We start from the raw sequence: 19,714 nt of genomic DNA, 5'->3' as shown, positions 1-19,714 counted from the left end.
AGAAAAGGTTATTAAGCCATTGTTGGATATGGGACATATCAGGTCTAGTTCAAGTCCATTTGCTTTTTCAGTAGTGTTGGTCAAAAAGAAAGATGGGACTCTTCACATGTGTATAGATTACTGTGCCCTCAATAAAAAGACCATAAAAAATAGGTATCTAATTCCTTGCATTGATGAATTACTAGATGAATTACATGGTGCTGTATATTTTTCTAAAATTAATCTGAGGTCAAGGTATCATCAGATTAAGCTAAAGGAATAGGATATTCATAAAACGGCTTTCCGTTGTCATTATGGTCACTATGAATTTTTAGTCATGCCATTTGGACTAACAAATGCTCCAACAACATTTCAATCTTGTATGAATCATATTTTTAATAAACAACTAAGGAAGTTTTTTTAGTTTTCTTTGATGATATGCTGATTTACACCAAGACTTGGGAGGAATACTTGAGACATATTGATGAGATTATGGGTATAATGGAATCACAATACCTCTATGCAAAAGCCTCTAAATGTGAATTTGGTATGATTGAAATTTTATATTTGGGTCACATAATCAGTGTCAAAGGTGTGCAGGTACATAAAGAGAAGATTAGAGCCATTTTGGATTGGCCACCTCCACGAAATCTGTCTAATCTAACAGGGTTCTTTGGCTTATGCAATTATTACAGGAGATTTGTAAGAGGGTTTCCACAACATGGAGCACCGTTGACAGATCTCACCAAAAAGGAGGCATTCAAGTGGACTAAAGAAGCACAACAAGTATTTGACAAACTCAAAAAGGTAATGAATTCTTGACCAGTTCTTGCACTTCCAGATTTCAATCAGCCTTTTGTATTACAATGTGATGCTTCATGTGAAGGAATAAAGGCAATTTTAATGCAGAATAAACATCCTATAGCCTACGAAAGCAAAAAACTCAATAGTGTTGAAAGATTGTATTCAATATATGATAAGGAAATGTTGGCAATTATACATGCATTGGCTAAATTTCAGCAATATTTAGTTGGTGGCAGATTTGTAGTTAGAACTGATCATGATAATCTAAAATATTTCTTAAGCCAGAATGAATTGAATGACAGACAGTAGAAGTGGATTAGTAAGATCCAAGCTTGTGATTTTGAAATTGAATATGTTAAAGGCAAGAATAATGTGGCTGCTTGTTACATCCCAATTTTTGCCCTAAAATTTTTAAGCTAAGCCAATGAACCAAATTAATTTTTCATGTTCAAGTGAAATTGAGTTAGTTCATAATTGTCGTTGTTATATCATGGTAGTTATAGTCATTGTTTATTTATTCATGTTCATGTGAAATTGAATCAGTTAATTATAGCCGTTGCATCGATCTAATTATCAAATGAAACTAAGTTAGTTAAATCTAGTCGTTGTGTTATGTGAAATAAAATTAGTTAAATTTAGTTGTACATTTATGATGAACGAGTTAGTTATTATAATGAAATTTCCTAACGATCACTTGATTATTTTGTTTAACAAATTATGAATCTTGAAATGATGTTTTGGCAAGAATGTTGTTTTAAATGTTTACAGGATGAAGACCAGAGAGAAGGAAAGCATTAGAAACGAGGTCATCAGAATGGGATGGTCATAAGATTCAGTCATCAGGAATGACAGGTTTGACCTAAAAAATTGCCTTGGCAAGGTTATTAGGACTTGACAATAAATTTCTTGGTGGAAACCGCATGAGCTAAAATTAAAAACAATATATAATATTAAAAATAAATAAATAAAGTTCTTACCTTAATTAAATTTATCAAATAATAATATCACTTAATATTATTTTACTCTCTCGATAAAGATCGTAAATAAATAAATTCAAAGTGGCAACATTACATTAGAATTATTAATCCAATAATGCCACTTTGCAAATACGTATTTATAAACTTAACCGAGATGATAAAATAATATAAAATAATATTAATTAATGGACTCTTCATCCTTCCTCTTCATTTCAATTTTTTTTCCCTCTTTTCATATTTCTTCTTTCCAAACCAATTGATAAAGAATTCAAATGTAATCTTGTAACGGTAGGAAGCCATAAGGACAATTCTAACTTATTATATTTCATAGTCTTGTCGTGTATCGGCAATCCTGATATCTAACTCCCTATTTTCCATACGACCTCTTTGTGAATTGCCCTTTCCTACTATGGTGCCACCGGCACCCGAAATTCATCATTTTCTTTTGCAATCTATAATCCCTTGTTGCCGTGGAAGTCTGAGAAGGAAGTATTGAATCCAGGGAAAGCATTTTCGACTGTAGAGCCGTGAGCCAATAGCATTCAGAGTTTAAACGTTTTTGCATTCAGAGTTTATACAACTTTGCATCCAGAGTAAATACGTTCTTGCATCCCTAAACAACTGTTTTCCGTGGAATCTGAAGGAGGCATTGAGTCCAGTAAAAGCAATTCATCTGCAGGGCAATGAGCCACGTAAGGAGATGTTTTGTCTTTTCTACCTTATTTCTTTCTTAAACTTGTTTAAGTTGATTCGGTTTTAAGTCTTTATCCATGTTTCTAGTCAATATTAAAACAAGTTGTCTTCCACATGTTATGGAACATAAGTAATCATCATAAGTCAGTATTTATATCCACATAATTCTTCTAAGCATAAACTTGGATATTAATGTTTGTCCAAGTAATACTTTCAGTTCAGTCAAATGCCTGGAAAGGATAGAATAAATCCAAGATTGCCAATCCTTTGAATAAATCTCTTAAGTTCTTCAATTATAACTTTACTTTTATCCTTTTGAAAATATCTCATAATATCTGATTAACAGTATTGAGAGCACCAAGGATATCACCTGGCTAATGCCTGGACGAGGTGATGAAGGTGCAAGCTATACTAACAAAGATAAATGTTCAAGCACCAAAGAGTCACTGGCCTGATGGCTTGTTATGGTGAGGAGGTGTAGATGAACCTGTTAAAAAGAAACACATGAATGAAATCAGTAACCATTTTTATATAAATAAAAATCTAATGAAATTAACTCATGCAAATTCCACTTTCGAAGTTAGTTGTCAAGCTAAGTGGTTGAGATCGGGTTATACACCCACATTTAGAAATCCTTGGCCAAGGTGGTAAAAGGCAGACTTGCCACAACAAATTGATCGTGTTGTTGTCCTGATGCTTTAGTTATTCTTCTGAATAGTTGTTGAGACCTTAACCCACCTGATTATTCCGATGGTTGGATCAATGAACATCCCAAGCCCGACCTCGAGGTAGGGAGGGTCGTTCTATTAATTTAAAACTTGTGGAGATAAGTAAAAAGGTCCGCAGTTGAGAAGTTAAGCCTATGATAATGCTTCTCCTCTCACCAAAGTCAGAGCTTGGACAACCAATTTAGAAAGTCTCTCAACTAAAAACAGTAAGTTTTATTTAACCTGTAAACTTAGTAATTTCCTTTCAAGCTGCAGATTTCATTTACTGAAAAATTAGATATTATCTTCAAATTTATTTAATTTTTCATGAGCATATTAAATTCCATTTTCATTTTAGTAATCTATAATTAGTTTAGATTTATTTTCAGCTGAATATATCAATTATTAGTTAATGGTAAACTTGTTTGTATCGAGAAGCAATGTAGACTTAAATTCAGTTTTTAAACCATTTTAAAATTCTATGTCATGTGAATATGAATTATAATTCAGTTAGTTTAATGATAAAGTAGTTAGTAAAAACCAGCTGTTACATATGGAGCTGTTACACTGCTGATGCACTATCCAGGAAACCTGAAATAAATGCTATATCAAGGGTAGCAACTGATTGGAAATCTCTTTTACTAGTAGAATATTCTAAGAATGTTTTTGCATGTGATCTTTTGGATTGAAATGTACAAGATGATGAATATAAGATTGTGAATGATATTCTCTACTACAAGGGCAGAATCTTTCTTGTACTAAGGTGTAAATTAAAATTGAGAATTATACAAGCAGTTCATGATTTACCTTGGGCAGGACATCCAAGTTATTTCAAAACTTACAAGAAAATCCGTGAATGGTTCACATGGAAAGGGCTCAAGAATGATGTATTGTGCTATGTGAATATAGTCAAGTATTCATATCCAGCAGGATTACGCCAGCCTTCACGGATGGAATGGGAAAGTGTTTATATGGATTTCATTACTGGTTTACCCCAAGCAGAAGGTAAAGATTGCATTTTTGTTGTGGTTGATTGACTAATAAAATTTGCACATTTCTTTGTTGTCACTACAGAATTCACAGCTATTCAAGTTGTCGAACTATTTTTTAAGGAGGTGTTTCACTTGCATGGCTTACCAAAGAACATTAAAAGCGACGAAGATAGCAAATTCATGAGCATCTTTTGGGAAGAATTGTTCAGATTAATAGGCACATAATTGAACCATAGCACCAGTTACCATCCGCAAACGGATGGTCAAACAGAATTAGTAAACAAATGGGTTGAAGGGTATCTCCATAATTAAGTAGTTGGCCATCAAAAAGCTTGGATACGGTGGTTACAACTGAGCGAATATTATTACAATATGACGTATCATATGTCTATTGGTATGCCTCCATTTAAAGCCTTATATGGGTATGATGCCCTATCTTTTATGGATTTAGCCTTGCTCCAAGAAAATCAAGATATTCTCAAAGCACTCAAAGAGAACTTACAATCTGCCCAAATTCAACAAAAGATTTATGGAGACAGAAAGCGCACAGAGCGTAATTTTGATGAAGGTGATCTAGTCTACCACAGGTTGCAACCCTACCACCAATCTTCACTCAAACGAAGCGAAGCTGAAAAATTGAAGCCCCGTTTCTATGAACCTTATCAGATTATCATAAAGATCGGTACAACTACTTATGAATTGAACTTACCAAAAGGCAGCCATATACATAATATTTTTCATGTCTCTTGTCTCAAGAAAGCATTGGGTAAACAAGTTTCGATTTCTGAAGATTTACCACCCTTGGATTTAGAAGGCAAGTTGGAAACTATTCCTGACAAAATCTTGGATGTCAGGGAACGAATTTTGTGTAATTGGTCTATCAAGGAGTATCTAATACAATGGAAGAATTTACCGATAGACGATGCTACATGGGAAGGCAAACATGTGTTACAACATCCTAATTTGCAATTGCTTGTGAGCAAGCAACAAGAGGGAGGGGAGACTTGTAATGTCCCTCCAGGAGGACTTTCATTTTGAAAGTCAAATATGCAAAATAAGTATCAAATTTTTTATATTAGTTTCAAATCTATTGAACTCATAAAATAATTAATAAGCTTCTCAATTAAATTTAAGTTAGTATAAAACTTAATAAATCTAAGCTTATTACTCAATTAGTTACCTGGCAGTTCATGGGAATCGCCTGTTTTCTACCTGAATTCCTCTCGTTTTAAATCGAAGACTAGATTAAAGACAACTTGTAAATTGCAAAGGATATATATCTAAATTCCTTTCGTCAAGATTTTCCTAACCTGGTGGAAGTAAAACTAATTGAAGATTTCCAAATTCTAGAGTATCGTAAATTAGATATTGTCGTGGAATGCACTCAGAATTATATCATTTCCAAGATCAATTAAAAGGGTGATTCCAATGTATTGAAGTAACAGATGCAGCATTTGTGATTGGGAAGCATTTATCAAAGGCACGTAACATTGAAGAATTGTTGTGACATCCTAATAATTATCGAAGACATATTTGCTGGCAAATATCTTGTATGGGTGTGCTTATGGAAAAGACAAGAAATCGATTTTTGTCTGTATACAGCAGCAAAATATATCATGATATTCTCTAAAGTCTACGGCAAAAAAGACAAGGCTACATAATATGTCCAGTGGTGTTGCGGTTAATCTCAGAAGTCAAAGAAGACTTGGGCACATCATAATCCATTCATGTGAAGATACAGGGAGTGTTGTACCATTGTGGAGCAATTCTCAGGGTTGATTGCTTTCATACCATAATCACTCTGTCTTCGATAGATCTGGTAAGGAGTTTTACAGTTGTAATTGAAGTCGGAATCACAGAAATATTCTAGAATATATATTCCAGGTGCACATCTATTTACAATAATTAAATTCCAGTATTATCTATATAACAAATCCATATACATACTATGTTCAGATATTTAGTCTTCAATTGTATCAATCTGTGTTCAAAATTTGTAATTGCATCTAGGTGATTTCTAGACTTACATTCAGAATTAAATTTCATGAACTTGGGATTTTACAAAGGACATGTCTCTCTCCTTGCCTCATTCCCAATATAAATGCAAGAGAGATCATTGCATTTGAAACACACATACTACATAGGCAGCGCTATTACATTTGTAGCGTTCTCAATTTTTAACACTTACAACTACACACATACTCAAAACAGAATAGAATAGCTGCCCAAGCCAATCAGCTCCTTTATTTTCACGCCACACATGAAATCACACTCATGTTTTGGACTACTATTCACTTGTCTTTAGTCGTTGTTTCCACTAACACCTTCATACCTTAGCATTAAAGTATTTCACTCAATTCTATAGCAAGGTATCATATCTACTATCAACTAATACCCACATTTTCCTCCAATAATTTCTCACCAGGCAGTAAATGCAAATCACTTCATTCAAAATACCATGCATTAACTCCATCATAAAAAGGAACTGCATCATGCTTGACAATATTAAAAAAACCTAAGTTGTCGATTCAAGTTTGGGGACGGATCGGTTCAGGGTTCGGATTCGTGAACCTGGGTGAACCCACAGTCCAAATGAAGGACCCTGCCCGGACCCGCAGCAAACCTGGGTGCGAACCCGGACTCATGCAAACCCAGACCCGGATTGGGGCAGCAAGGTCTGAACCAAGTAACTAAGAAAAAAACAACTCCATCAGGAAAAACCTCAGCTAAGAATCTTTTAATTAACTTCAAATTGGCTCTTTTAACGCAAAGGACAAACATTATACAATCTAAAGCTATTATTATAAATGAGTCGTCCACTCATAACCAACAGAAGCATCTTAGCTGCAGTCTTCTATATTTGTTGCAACTTTTGAAAGAGCTGATTTGAATATTAAAAAACGCGTCATTAGAATTTGAGCGTGGAGCCTTCGCCATGCCAAGCAAAATCTTCATTTATTTTAGAACCAACTCAGCAGTTGACATAGAAAAGGCAATAAATTGGTATCAATAAAACCTCAAGCATCAAAATCTGAAGAAGCTGTCAATTATAATCAAAATACCTGAAGCTGCCAATGCCAAAATCTGTTGCAGCCAATACATAAGGACCTCTTTTCAACATGTCTGAATAGTTGACCTTATATTTTGTAATGCCCTAAATACTGAATTTCTGATTTGAAGAATTCACACTTAGTTGCATTGGCATAAAGCTGATTGTCTCTTAAACACTGTAAAACCAATTGCAGGTGTTCCTCATGCTCCTTCTGAGTCTTAGAATATATCAATATATCATCAAGAAACACAAGTACAAACCTGTCAAGATAGGATCGAAACACACCATTCATCAAACTCATGAAAACTGATAGAGCATTAGTCAGCCCAAAAGGTACCACTGTGAACTCATAATGCCCATAGGTAGTTCGAAAGGCAATCTTGTGAATGTCGGCTTCCTTAATGCGAAGCTGGTGGTATCCTGACTTAAGGTCGATCTTGGAGAATACTGTAGCTCCCTTGATCTGATCAAATAAGTCATCAATCCTAGGTAGCAGATACCTGTTCTTTATTGTCACCTTATTCAACTGTCTGTAATCAATACAAAGGCGCAAAGAACCATCTTTCTTTTTCACAAAGAGCACTAGAGCTCCCCATGGTGACACACTAGGTCGAATACTCCCTTTGGCCAAAAGTTCCTCTAGCTGAAGACGCAACTCACCCAATTCTTGAGTAGTCATACGATAAGGAGCTTTAGAGATAGGCTTCGCTCCTGGAATCAGATCAATGCTGAAATCGATGTCACTCTTCGGAGGCATGCCTGGAATCTCACTTGGAAGATCCTGTGAGGAAGACTTTAGATCACCCGATTCTACAGGAGTACGCAGATGTATTTCCAAGTGAGATTCCAGGCATGCCTCCGAAGAGGGACATCGATTTCAGCATTGATCTGATTCCAGGAGCGGAGCCTATCTCTAAAGCTCCTTATCGTATGACTACTCAGGAATTGGGTGAGTTGCGTCTTCAACTAGAGGAACTTTTGACCAAAGGGAGTATTCGACCTAATGTGTCACCATGGGGAGCTCTAGTGCTCTTTGTGAAAAAGAAAGATGGTTCTTTGCGCCTTTGTATTGATTACAGACAGTTGAATAAGGTGACAATAAAGAATAGGTATTCGCTACCTAGGATTGATGACTTATTTGATCAGATCAAGGGAGCTACAGTATTCTCCAAGATCGACCTTAAGTCAGGATACCACCAGCTTATTTAACTAAGTGCATGGTTACTCCCAACTGTAAATAGCATCATTAGACCATCGTGGGCCCTAGCCATCCCTCCGTGCTTAACATTCCAAATCACCGAAGAGATCATCGGTATTAACATAGTAGGAATGTCACTCCTAAATCATACTACATCATATGCAAAAAAGAAGTCTAACATGCAAAATAAAGCATAAGATAACATCATCTAACATATGCAAATCATCAATGTAAGGATACGTGTCCACCATCATAAAGAATGCATCAAGCACAGTGTCTCAAACAAATCTCAAATGATAAGAGTGGAAAAGCACTACCACCCAACCGCGTGGAACCTAAGTGGTGCACTCCCATTGCGCTGAGGAGATAATCTCATGTCCCAAACAAGTTATCAAAATCACATAGCATAAATACTCTCTAGGTCCAGGAATCCTATAAGCATACTAACTCAAAGGTTCCAATCACAAATCGACATCTAATCCCAGAGGCACACAAAGACATGTAGGAAACCTATTATGCAAGCGGAAAAGTGTCATCGCGCGGATCACGCTAGAGTTACCCTGGCAGTCTCTCAATAGACCCCGGCCCCCTAGTGATCCTTGTACGGCCGCTAGTATCCTCTCATGCAGACGAGGCATACTACGGAATGCAAGTTTGCAACCAAGCATTCTCTACTCCCATCCTAGTCTGTACTAGCACTCGAGGCATGGGCGAGAACAAAACAATTATCTTTTTAGGTTCATTAAGTCAATATTAGGTGTGAGTGTTTTCACTTATTAAGACAACTTACAATGAGTTACCCTAGCAGCCTCTTAGGGCCCCGACCCCCATTGCAAGCCACTTCCCGTCACTGCAAGTAGATAACCTACCCTAAGCTCATGGATTCATAAATCACAAAATACCAGAAGATAATCTACAATATAAACAACAAATCTCCATGAGTCAAGTGAAAAGCATCCATAGATAATCATGACCACAACAGTTCTCTATTGGCAACTGAAGGTATCCCTGATAATCACAAAAGTCATTGGTTCTTAACAAGCAACCAAAAAGTATCTCAAAGTAATACTGATCGAAGACTCCAAAATGGTTGAGTCAAACCATGTCACAACATGACATCAGATAATAATTCCATCTCATCAAAGTAACTGAAAAGTAATCCAATACAACTGATCGATAACTCATTAAAAGGTTACATATATCACAGCTTAAACAAGAAGACTGAAAACAATGCCATCACATAACCATGGTTGAGTTTATAAAGATCGGAATCAAAAGATATCATCATGACATCACAATCATAATCCCCCGAGCCTCTGGTAGACGTCCTATAACTGGTCAACACCAGTCAACCCGAAAACCCAAAACAAGAAGTATAGAGAAAACACAAATGCAAGCACATGTTTTGGTTTGCTAAAATCACATAGTTGAATTAAATGTGGGGTTCCAATTTTCAAAGTCAACTTTAGATATCAAATGAGGGAATGTTTATACGTTTTTCTATAGATCAAAGTTTTTCCCTCTAACTCTTAGAAATTCAATTTTTTAAATGTCCTAGGAACATACATTATACGTTATTTTGGTAATGAACTATCGTTTTTTTTTTTAAATATAATAATCGCCAACACCTATACAACTTCATTAGCCAATTGATCATGATTTAAATTGCATTTAAATTAAGCTAATTATCAATTATATTATTAAATCTCCAAACCCAAATCCCTCATTAATTCAAGCAACTAATGTTTCTATTTAATTTAATAATAATTAACGAACTATTATTAAATTAATTTTCCACATTCACCATTTTAAAATAAGAATAATAACAAATATTAACTTGTATATATATATATAAAATAACATATATAAAATAACATATATAAAATAACATAACAAATATTAATATTAATTGATGAATATATTTATATTTTGTTATAAATGATATTTAACAACACATATAACTTAATATAATATTTATAACAAACTTTATAACAAAACGAAAGGCGATTTATAATGATCACACCGGCCACTAATGAGTGCGGACCGCAGGTACTCTGCGATCTCGCAGGCCTGCGGTATGTAGGGGTGGGGTATGGGATTCCCGCCCCCCCATTATTATTTTTTTTGAATTTTTTTTTATATAACGTTTTTATAAACGTTGTCGCGCGGCACGAAAAAAATTCCATTTTAAATGTTTGCCACTGTGCCGTTTTTTTTAAAAACAAGGACTGCGTTTCTACATTTATATATTTTAATATAAATGTTTTCACATCGACATAACCTTTTCAACAGTGTAATATTAATGCAATTTAGAGCTCTCGTTTTTATATATATTATGTTTATTATTATTTTAACAAAGTTTAATTTATATGTAATTTAGTTTGTATAGAATTTATATTATTTAATAATAATTTTATATTATTTAATGTATATTAAATACTATTTAATATATATTAAGAGATGGTAATTTATATTATGTTAATAATAGTTGTTTAATGATGATTATTATATTTTTTTTTTAAACGATAGTTCATTACCAAAATAACATATAACGTATGTTCCTAGGACATTTAGAAAATTGAATTTCTAGGAGTTAGAGTGAGAAACTTTGATCTATAGAAAAACGTATAAGCATTCCCTCATTTGATATCTAAAAACTGACTTTGAAAACTGGAACCCCACATTTAATTCAACTATGTGATTTTAGCAAACCAAAACATGTGCTTGCATTTGTGTTTTCTCTATGCGTCTTGTTTTGGGTTTTCGGGTTGACTGGTGTTGACCAGTTATAGGACGTCTACCAGAGGCTTGGGGGTTATGAGATGTGATGGCATGTTGATGTTATTTGATCTCGATCTTTCTAAACCCAACCATGGTAATGTGATGGTATGCTCTATGAGATGTTTGTATTTACTGATTGTTATTGCTCAATAGTCTTCTTGAGTGAAGCTGAGTTATATGTGTATGAGACACTTGAGCTAATCATTTCTGAGTCATCGATCAGTTATCCTTGGATTATTTTCCAGTCGCCATGATGGGACTGAAGTGTTGATTTATATCTTGATGATGTTATGTTGTGACATGTTGGACTCGACCATTTTGGAGTCTCGATCAATATTATTTTGAGATGCTTTTTGGTTGCTTGTTAAGAACCAATGATTATTTTGATTATCAAAGATACCTTCAGTTGCCAATAGAGAACTGTTGTGGTCATGATTATCTATGGATGCTTTTCTTTTGCTCATGGAGATTTGATGCTCTTTTGTGGATTATCTTTTGGTATTTTTCCAATCGCTTGTATAGGACTGTGGTGATTTTTTGATTTATGAATCCATGAGCTTAGGGTAGGTTATCTACTTGTAGTGATGGGAAGTGGCTTGCAATGGGGGCCGAGGCCCTAAGAGGCTGCCAGGGTAACTCATTGTAAGTTGTCTTAATAAGTGAAAACATTCACACCTAATACTAACTTAATGAACCTAAAAAGATAATTGTTTTGTTCTCGCCCATGCCTCGAGTGCTAGTATAGACTAGGATGGGAGTAGAGAGAACACTTGGTTGCGACCTTGCATTCCGTAGTATGCTTCATCTGTATGAGAGGATACTAGTGACCGCACAGGGATCACTAGGGGGCCGAGGGCTATTGGGAGACTATCAAAGTAACTCTAGCGTGATCCGTGCGACGACACTTTCCCGCTTGCATAGTAGGCTTCCTACATGTCTTTGTTGTGCCTCTACGATTAGATGTCGATTTGTGATTGGAACCTTTGAGTTAGTATACTTTTAGGATTCTTGGACTTAGAAAGTATTATGCTATGTGATTTTGATAGCCTGTTTGGGACTTGAGATTATCTCCTCAGCACGGTGGGAGTGGACCATTTAGGTTCCACGCGGTCGGGTGGTAGTGCTTTTCCACTCTTATCATTTGAGATTCGTTTGAGACACTGTGCTTGATGCATTCTTTATGATGGTGGACACGTATCTTTACATTGATGATTTGCATATGTTAGATGATGTTATCTTACGCTTTATTTTGCATGTTAGACTTCTTTTCTGCATATGATGTAGTATGATTTACGAGTGACATTCTTACTATGTTAATATTGATGATCTCTTCGGTGATTTGGAATGTTATGCACGGAGGGATGGCTAGGGCGCATGATGGTCTAATGATGCTATTTACGGTTGGGAGGAACTGTGCACTTAGTCAGTTATGTTGTGATTTATGGTTATCTCTTATGATGATGATGTATCATGTATGACATGTGATTACCTTTACTTTGTGGCATCATGGATTAGATTTAGAATGATGATATACTTTATTTCACACATGTATATTCTTTTAAGCCTTTCATACCCGATGACATGTATAGTGGATGATTGAGCAATCTGAAATGTAATTACTAAAAGGATCCACTTGTGTATTGTTTAAGTACATTGGATGTATCATTATTATTTCATAAGGATGTTGTATTAGATGGATTCATTAATAGTTAATTTAGATGTGATTCAACATTAAGGGATCCATAAAAAATGAAACCTGTTATGTATGTATGTTTATGTTTACTTTCAGTGGAATGTTGTTATTGCTTTCGCTACTAGGTTATGAATGGTTTACTTTCATGTTTTAAAAAAAAAAAAATGTTACCAAACTTAGTGAAACTTTAGATTAATTCTTTGGATCCCTTGGCGGGGCATTACATATTTGAATCAATGATTTATTTAATCACTTGAACATGGATTCAATTTCATAGATTCATTCAAAGCCTGATATACTACACCACCATTGAATCCTTGCTCTTGTAAAATGACCATCGCTAATGGTGGAAATGGAAGAAATACAATCATTAGATGCACACCAAGTTTTGGATGGAATGAATGGGAAGCATTAAATTTCACAGTCCCAGGCTCTGCTAGAAAAGACAATTTGGGAATTGTACATATCCCCTTTCTGAAGGGATATTGAATTCTATCTTGCGGGGAAAGATCAATCATCAATGAATGTTGCCAACTATTCACTTCTACATCAATTTGTCCTTTTTTATTAAAAATTTTTAAGGCAAGATTCTCTATGATTTCTGTTCGAACCTGATTAACATTCGTTTGCACCATAGACATCACTTTCAGTTCCCTAATTAGAAATTATTAGTGTTTCTCGAATAAAATTTGAGAGTGGGAAACATGAATATAGACTTGTGTGCCACAATCCCTATTATTTTGAGTAATCCTCCCAAATGTATAAGACCTTGATCATCAACCCTTAACATCAATGATAAAATATTCAATAATTAGTGGTTGATGAGAGGGCTATTGTCCTCTAGCCTCCTATGCCTCCATCCTACAATTAAGTTTGCTAAATATAGCCTTCAGTGCCACTAGTCCTAATTACTTTGAGTAATCCTCTAAAATTTATAGGACCTTGATCATCAACCCTTGACATCAATAACAAAATATTCAATAATTAGTGGCTGATGAGAGGCACTATTATCCTCCAGCCTTCTATGCCTCCATCCTACAATTAAGTTTGCTAATTAAAAAAATAATTTTTGAGGCCATAATTGCAAGTCAATTTCTAGAAGAAACTTCCCTCCACGATTTCAACATGTTTCCAAGACATCAAAATCTCTTGAAAAAGAGGCTTAAATAAGAGATTTTTCAAACTATAAAACTAAGAAGTGATCTTGAGTAGAGCTGAATATATTTTTTAGTACTCACTAAATGATAACATTAAGCCTTAAATACGTACATATAATAAAAACCTACATTCTTCTATAGAGTTAATTAGAAATTTCAAGGCACCTGCAAACTACTTCATAACATATTTGGTAATGGCAAGTGAAAACATGAACTACAACTTAGATCTGGAACTCAAGTGCAATCGTTCCAAAAGTATGGAAGCTATAACATGATATTGACCTTATGCGCATCGGTCACTATTTTTCTATTGTTAAAACTATGCATACTTGGCAATCCATGTTGCTGAAACATTTTTACTACATGATGCTTTACACAAATCATTGATCTCGAAAGATGCACAAGGTCCACATGGCCTTCAATTGTTAGGGAACTGTTCCTTCACAAAAAATTAATGTCACGACCCATAATGACAATAGTAGACACCATTAATGGCTTCCGACTCCTACGCTAGGACTTCTTCTGGGCCCTTTTGCCTCCCGTCACCCCTACTGCAAAGGGTTCTTTAGCGCCTTTTGCTTGTGTAGAGCCTTCATCAACAAAAGCTTTTGCTGCAGTCAGGGATCCCATTTCCTCTGCGATGTCAGTCCTTCAGAGCTAGGAGCCTTGGATCTTGGCTCAGGATTTCAGTCGGTTTTCCATGCCTATACCCCCCTTCTTTCAAATGGAGTTGCCTTAATTCCCTTAGCTCCAGTCAATGTTCGAGCTCTCGATGTCATCATCAGTGGTGTCACTAGGGTTCTTGGTCCCTGTGATGTTGTGTCTTCCCTAAATGTTGGTGGGAGTTCGACAGGTGTTGGGGGTTTCCCTTCTATGGTTGCATCTATCCCTTTCGTGCTAGGGCATGATGCTTCTTTTGTAGCTCTTCCTTGCCCTTCTCTAGCCCGAGTTGAATCTCATTTGAGGTGGTGTCCTATTGTGGCAGACAAGTCGGCAGTGACAACAAACTCTAGATCTATTGCTAGGGTTTTGGTGATCAATTCTACTAGGTCTAGCAAAGTGGATGGGGGACGCCCTTTTCATCCCTTTGGAAGTTATGCAAAGAAGGTCGTGGTTGGAAGTGGTAGAGCCGAGATGGTTCATTTTCCAATTTGTTGACCCATTTCAATTACGTTGGAAGATGATATTGTGGCGAAGATTAATCAGGTGATCTCTGACATGTCATCTCAAGCGCTCATTTGCAGATTTAGAGGTTATTAGCCCTCTCTCCTGGTCTTCATCATTGGATTACCAAGCACTACAAGCCACTCATTACAGATAAGTTGCACATTTTTCGATTAGCTAGGGGGCTTTTTGTCGCCAAGTTTTAAGACGCTTTGGATAGACAGACTAGTCTTTGCAAGCATTTTGTTACCTGCGAAAATCATTTCCCTCTGATGATGAAGTCCTGGCATAAGGATTTCAACCCCTCTTTGAAATCCTTTTGTAAGATGCCTACTTGGATCAGGCTTCCCTACCTCACCCTTAATCTTTAGATAGATTCTCTCCTTGAAGAAGTGGGTAATGCTCTTGGAGATTTTCTAATGGTAGATGAGGAGTCCTTTGATATCCTCCACTCTACTTTTGCTCACGTTTTAGTTGATATTGACACTTCTAAGGGGTTGCCAGCAAAAATTCAACTTAAGTAATCAACGGTTTCTTGGATTTAGTCTTTGGACTACGAGGGTATCCCTTTCAAATGTAGAAAATGTTTCATGACAAAGCATGTTGCAGTTAAATGCGGAGTTGAGAAAGTTAAACTGAAAAAAACTTCCCCACGGTGGAAGGGAGCTTCTACATACGATTATACAATTCACAAGGGCTCTACCGATAGTCTAGAGCTAGCTCAAGATGGTGTGTCTCCCCCTGAACCTACCATGGATTCTTCTTCTATGAAGGTTGTTGTTGATTCTAGTATCACAAGTGCTACAGAAAAGAGAGTTGTCCCTGCTATGTGCATCCCAGTTGACTCGACTTTTTTTGTTATACCCAAAGTGCTCGTTATTTCTTCCACTTTTAATGAGGTTGTTATTCTTGCTAGTGTTGGAGGAATAGAAAAGAAGGGAGAGGGATGGGGGGTGGGAGGGGTTAATGATTCGTTCTTCTCCACTTCTCTCCAGTGATCGCTTCAATGCCCCAGTCATGATCTCTTCATTGCTTGGAGAAGCTTAAAGATCAAATCTACTGCTTGAGACAACTTATTACCAACCATTCTACCCAGATCGAAACGGAAAAGAGTAGGTGACTGAATAATCTATTCCGATGCATGCAGAGGCTTTCTATTGCTAGCTTTATTCTGTCAAGACCCAGTGGCGAGGTCGAGTCTAGTTGGTCGGCTAGATCTAAAGTTGATGCCCCCTACAACACCCCTTTCTAATTCTAGTAGGGCTACTTTGCATCTATTTTGCTAGGGCCATCCCTTCTCTTCCATTAAGGGTGGGTCATCTTGACACCACAATGCTTGAAGACTGTAGGAATGGCGACCCACCACTCGTGCTAATAAGATCTATAGGGTGGTTAGGATTATGTCCTGGCAAAGGGGAGTTATTGTTTCTCACCTCCCCAGCCTGCTATCTTAGCCAATGCTTTATTGTAACCTTACCTCCACAGCACCCCGACTACTAGTATAGTTGGTGTACATGCAAAGTGAGCCATTCCAGGCAGACTTGGGCAAGGCAGCCTGACCATTGCAGGAAGGACTCTCCCACCTCGCTCAGCCCTATAGAAAGTCAGGGAACACCTCTACCTAATTTGGGTATTCCAATAGGTAGGGGATGCCCATTGAACAATTTAGGCCATTGGTTTAAAGACATTGTCAACAGAAGGCCTGCCTTCATGAGCATATTTTTTACTAGGGGACCTCTAGTCACAAAGGAAGAGCATTAAAGGCGATAATGTATTATCGAGCACGGCTCATGATTTGCATGTTGTTGTTATTCCCAAGGTGTTTGATGTCTCTGTTGTCACGCAAAGTGTTATTTCTACTTGTGCTTGCCCTTCTGGTGTGCCTACTTTTTCAGAGCCTATTGTCCTTGTCATGGCTAGTTCAAGTTCTTTTGTGGACCCAAGTTCTTGGCAAACTGAGGCAGCCAAGGTTGAAGAAGGATGGATTACAACTAAAGGAAAACACTCAAAGAAATCCTCTCCTTTTGACATCACCCTTAGATCCCATAAGAAGGGATCAAAGGGGAAATCTTAAGTTCTATTGGTTCTTTTTTTTTGGGCAGTCAGTAGACTATTTGTAATATCTTTTCTTGACTACCATTTTTGTTTAGGTGGAGCAAGTGTGGTACTTAGCTCCCTCTTTCTCGGCTTTTTCCTCTTTCGTATGTCTCGTTTCTTTATGAGGGGCTTATTGCATATCTTTTGATGTTGGGTTCCAAGTCCCTCTATTTAAAACCTATTTTGTATTGGGTTTCAGGATCCCTTCAAATCTTGTTTTCTCTTAATCAAAGACATTATTCCTTAAATAAGTAAATATAATAAAAACCTGCATTCTTCTTTAGAATTAATCAGAGATTTCAAGGTACCTACAAACTACTTTGGGGACAGCAAGTGAAAACATAAAAATACAACTTAGGTCTGAAACTCAGAGTGCAATGGTTCCAAAAGTAAGGAAGATATAGCATGGTATTGGCCTTATGCACATCGGTCACTATTTTTCTATTGTTAAACCATGCATACTTGGCAATCCATGTTGCAGAAAAAAAAATATATTACATGATGCTTTACACAAATCATAGATTTGGGAAAATGCACAAGGCCTACATGGCCTTCCATTGCCAAGGAACTGTTCCTTCACCAAACATTAATGTCACTGCTCACTAATACTATCAACATCCCCATTCCTAATCTTGAGCCCCCTTGAAGAGAATGGCACACCTATAATCCATATAGTAAATAACAATTTTCCACCTTCTTATGCTCAACATCCAAGACAACATCAATAAGCTCAACGCCGTTAAAGAAAATTAGACAAGCAAGTGTCAAACCAAAAGACCCTGGTGAGAGAACCCATTAGATTGGTGTAGCAATACTCTGATGCTCTGCTTGGATTTTGCCTGAGGTCAATTCACCACAGGTGCTTGATGTCATCTACCTGGGCACTCCCATGAGGGAATTAAACCCACTGCAGCTCCAGCGCCATATTAGAATTTGGGTAGAAGTACACAGAAAATTTTACATGAATAATAGTGATCTGATTCTATTACAATACTTATTCTGAATTCGTGTTGAATACATATTCCATACTTACATAGGAGTTTCTTCTCCTAAATTATAGGAACTACTATCTAATTATACGCGTTGTTCTGACAATCAGTACAACTAACAACTTTGTATTCTAACAATACTATTAAGTTGTTCCTCAACAACTTGATAGCCAACTTAAACACTCTTGTCAGGACTAACATAAGCTCCTTGCACTCAGAGGACAGGAAAATCAATTGACAACTCCATATTAGAGCCTCTTCATTTTATTCTTTTTTTATTATCTTTCTCAAGTATCTATTGGTGTGAAGCTTTTGTTCGCACACATATTTATCCATGGTCTTAAATGCCATACTGCAACTAACTGGACCTCTAGATTCTTCTGATTTAGTCCTTATGGAGGTTCTTAGATTATAAGAAAAAAAATATGATGAAGTGTATATTTACATTCATATGTAAAGGATAGTAACTAGACCATTAGTTACTGGTTACTGATGTGGTTGTTGCAATACCGTCTTTCCAAGGCAGTAACTACTTTCTATTTTTAGATAAATAAATAATGCAATGCTCTCAATCTGAGATAGCATGACAATTACTCTCAATCTCATTTATTCATTTTTAACAAACATAGCAATGTATAAGGAACAAATATTGTATGATTAGTTCAAATTCAGAATATGACTGACTGATGCTATAAAATCTATCCTCGTGATAAATTTCTTATATAGTCACCAAACAAGTAGTAATTCAAATTTTTATATTAATTCATGTCTTGCCCAAAATAACCAGATAGGTAATTTACTTGTTACATCTGCTAGCTAATGAAAAATTCCCCTGTAAAATCTGTAAATGATTTCTTTCTAATATTGACTTTATTGGGGACTACATCTACATCATTTTGTGGCCACAAACCGATTCATCCATATGGTCTTCAAATTCCAAAATCAGTTGGAAATATGAGAGGGATAATAATGATTGCTTATTCGAGTAACAAACAAGCCTAGTTATAACATAGTATTGAGCTGTGTTTGTTTTCTAGGGCATAATCAGAAATTAATAACCTTTAGGATGATTTTCTGAATGGAATAGACAGAAAATATCTATATCAATCTAAGATATCTTGAGATTGAAGATGACATAAACATTTTTCTTTTAAAATATCTAGCATCTATCTGAAGTAAGATACATTACTAACCAATGAGATGACCAAAAGTTATGGTGCTAGTACCAATCATCCAACTGCAATTGTAACTCAAGTTAGTCTTACCTATGTCTACCTTCATGAATCTTGCTAACTTATTAGGCTCACAAGGAATAGTCACATGTAAGAAAAATATTCATAACATGCAGACATGATCTAAAAGATGAAATAAAAGAAGACTGGGAAATAATTTTGACTCCATAAGCATTTTTCTAATTGGTCTTTACTTTCT

At 36.1% G+C, this 19,714-nt stretch overlaps 1 protein-coding gene across 2 annotated transcripts in view; it reads right to left on the bottom strand.

The window, feature by feature from the left end:
- Positions 1–19,714, bottom strand: part of LOC149547709 (uncharacterized) — a 229,185-nt gene that overhangs the window by 125,794 nt on the left and 83,677 nt on the right. The gene's annotated exons all lie outside the window — the stretch shown is intronic.

Source organism: Cupressus sempervirens, chromosome 7, assembly GCF_028749045.1.
Source record: "Cupressus sempervirens isolate cs-2001-9-10 chromosome 7, ASM2874904v1, whole genome shotgun sequence".
In the NCBI taxonomy this organism is placed as follows: Eukaryota; Viridiplantae; Streptophyta; class Pinopsida; order Cupressales; family Cupressaceae; genus Cupressus; species Cupressus sempervirens.
This window is presented reverse-complemented; position numbering and strand designations above follow the sequence as displayed.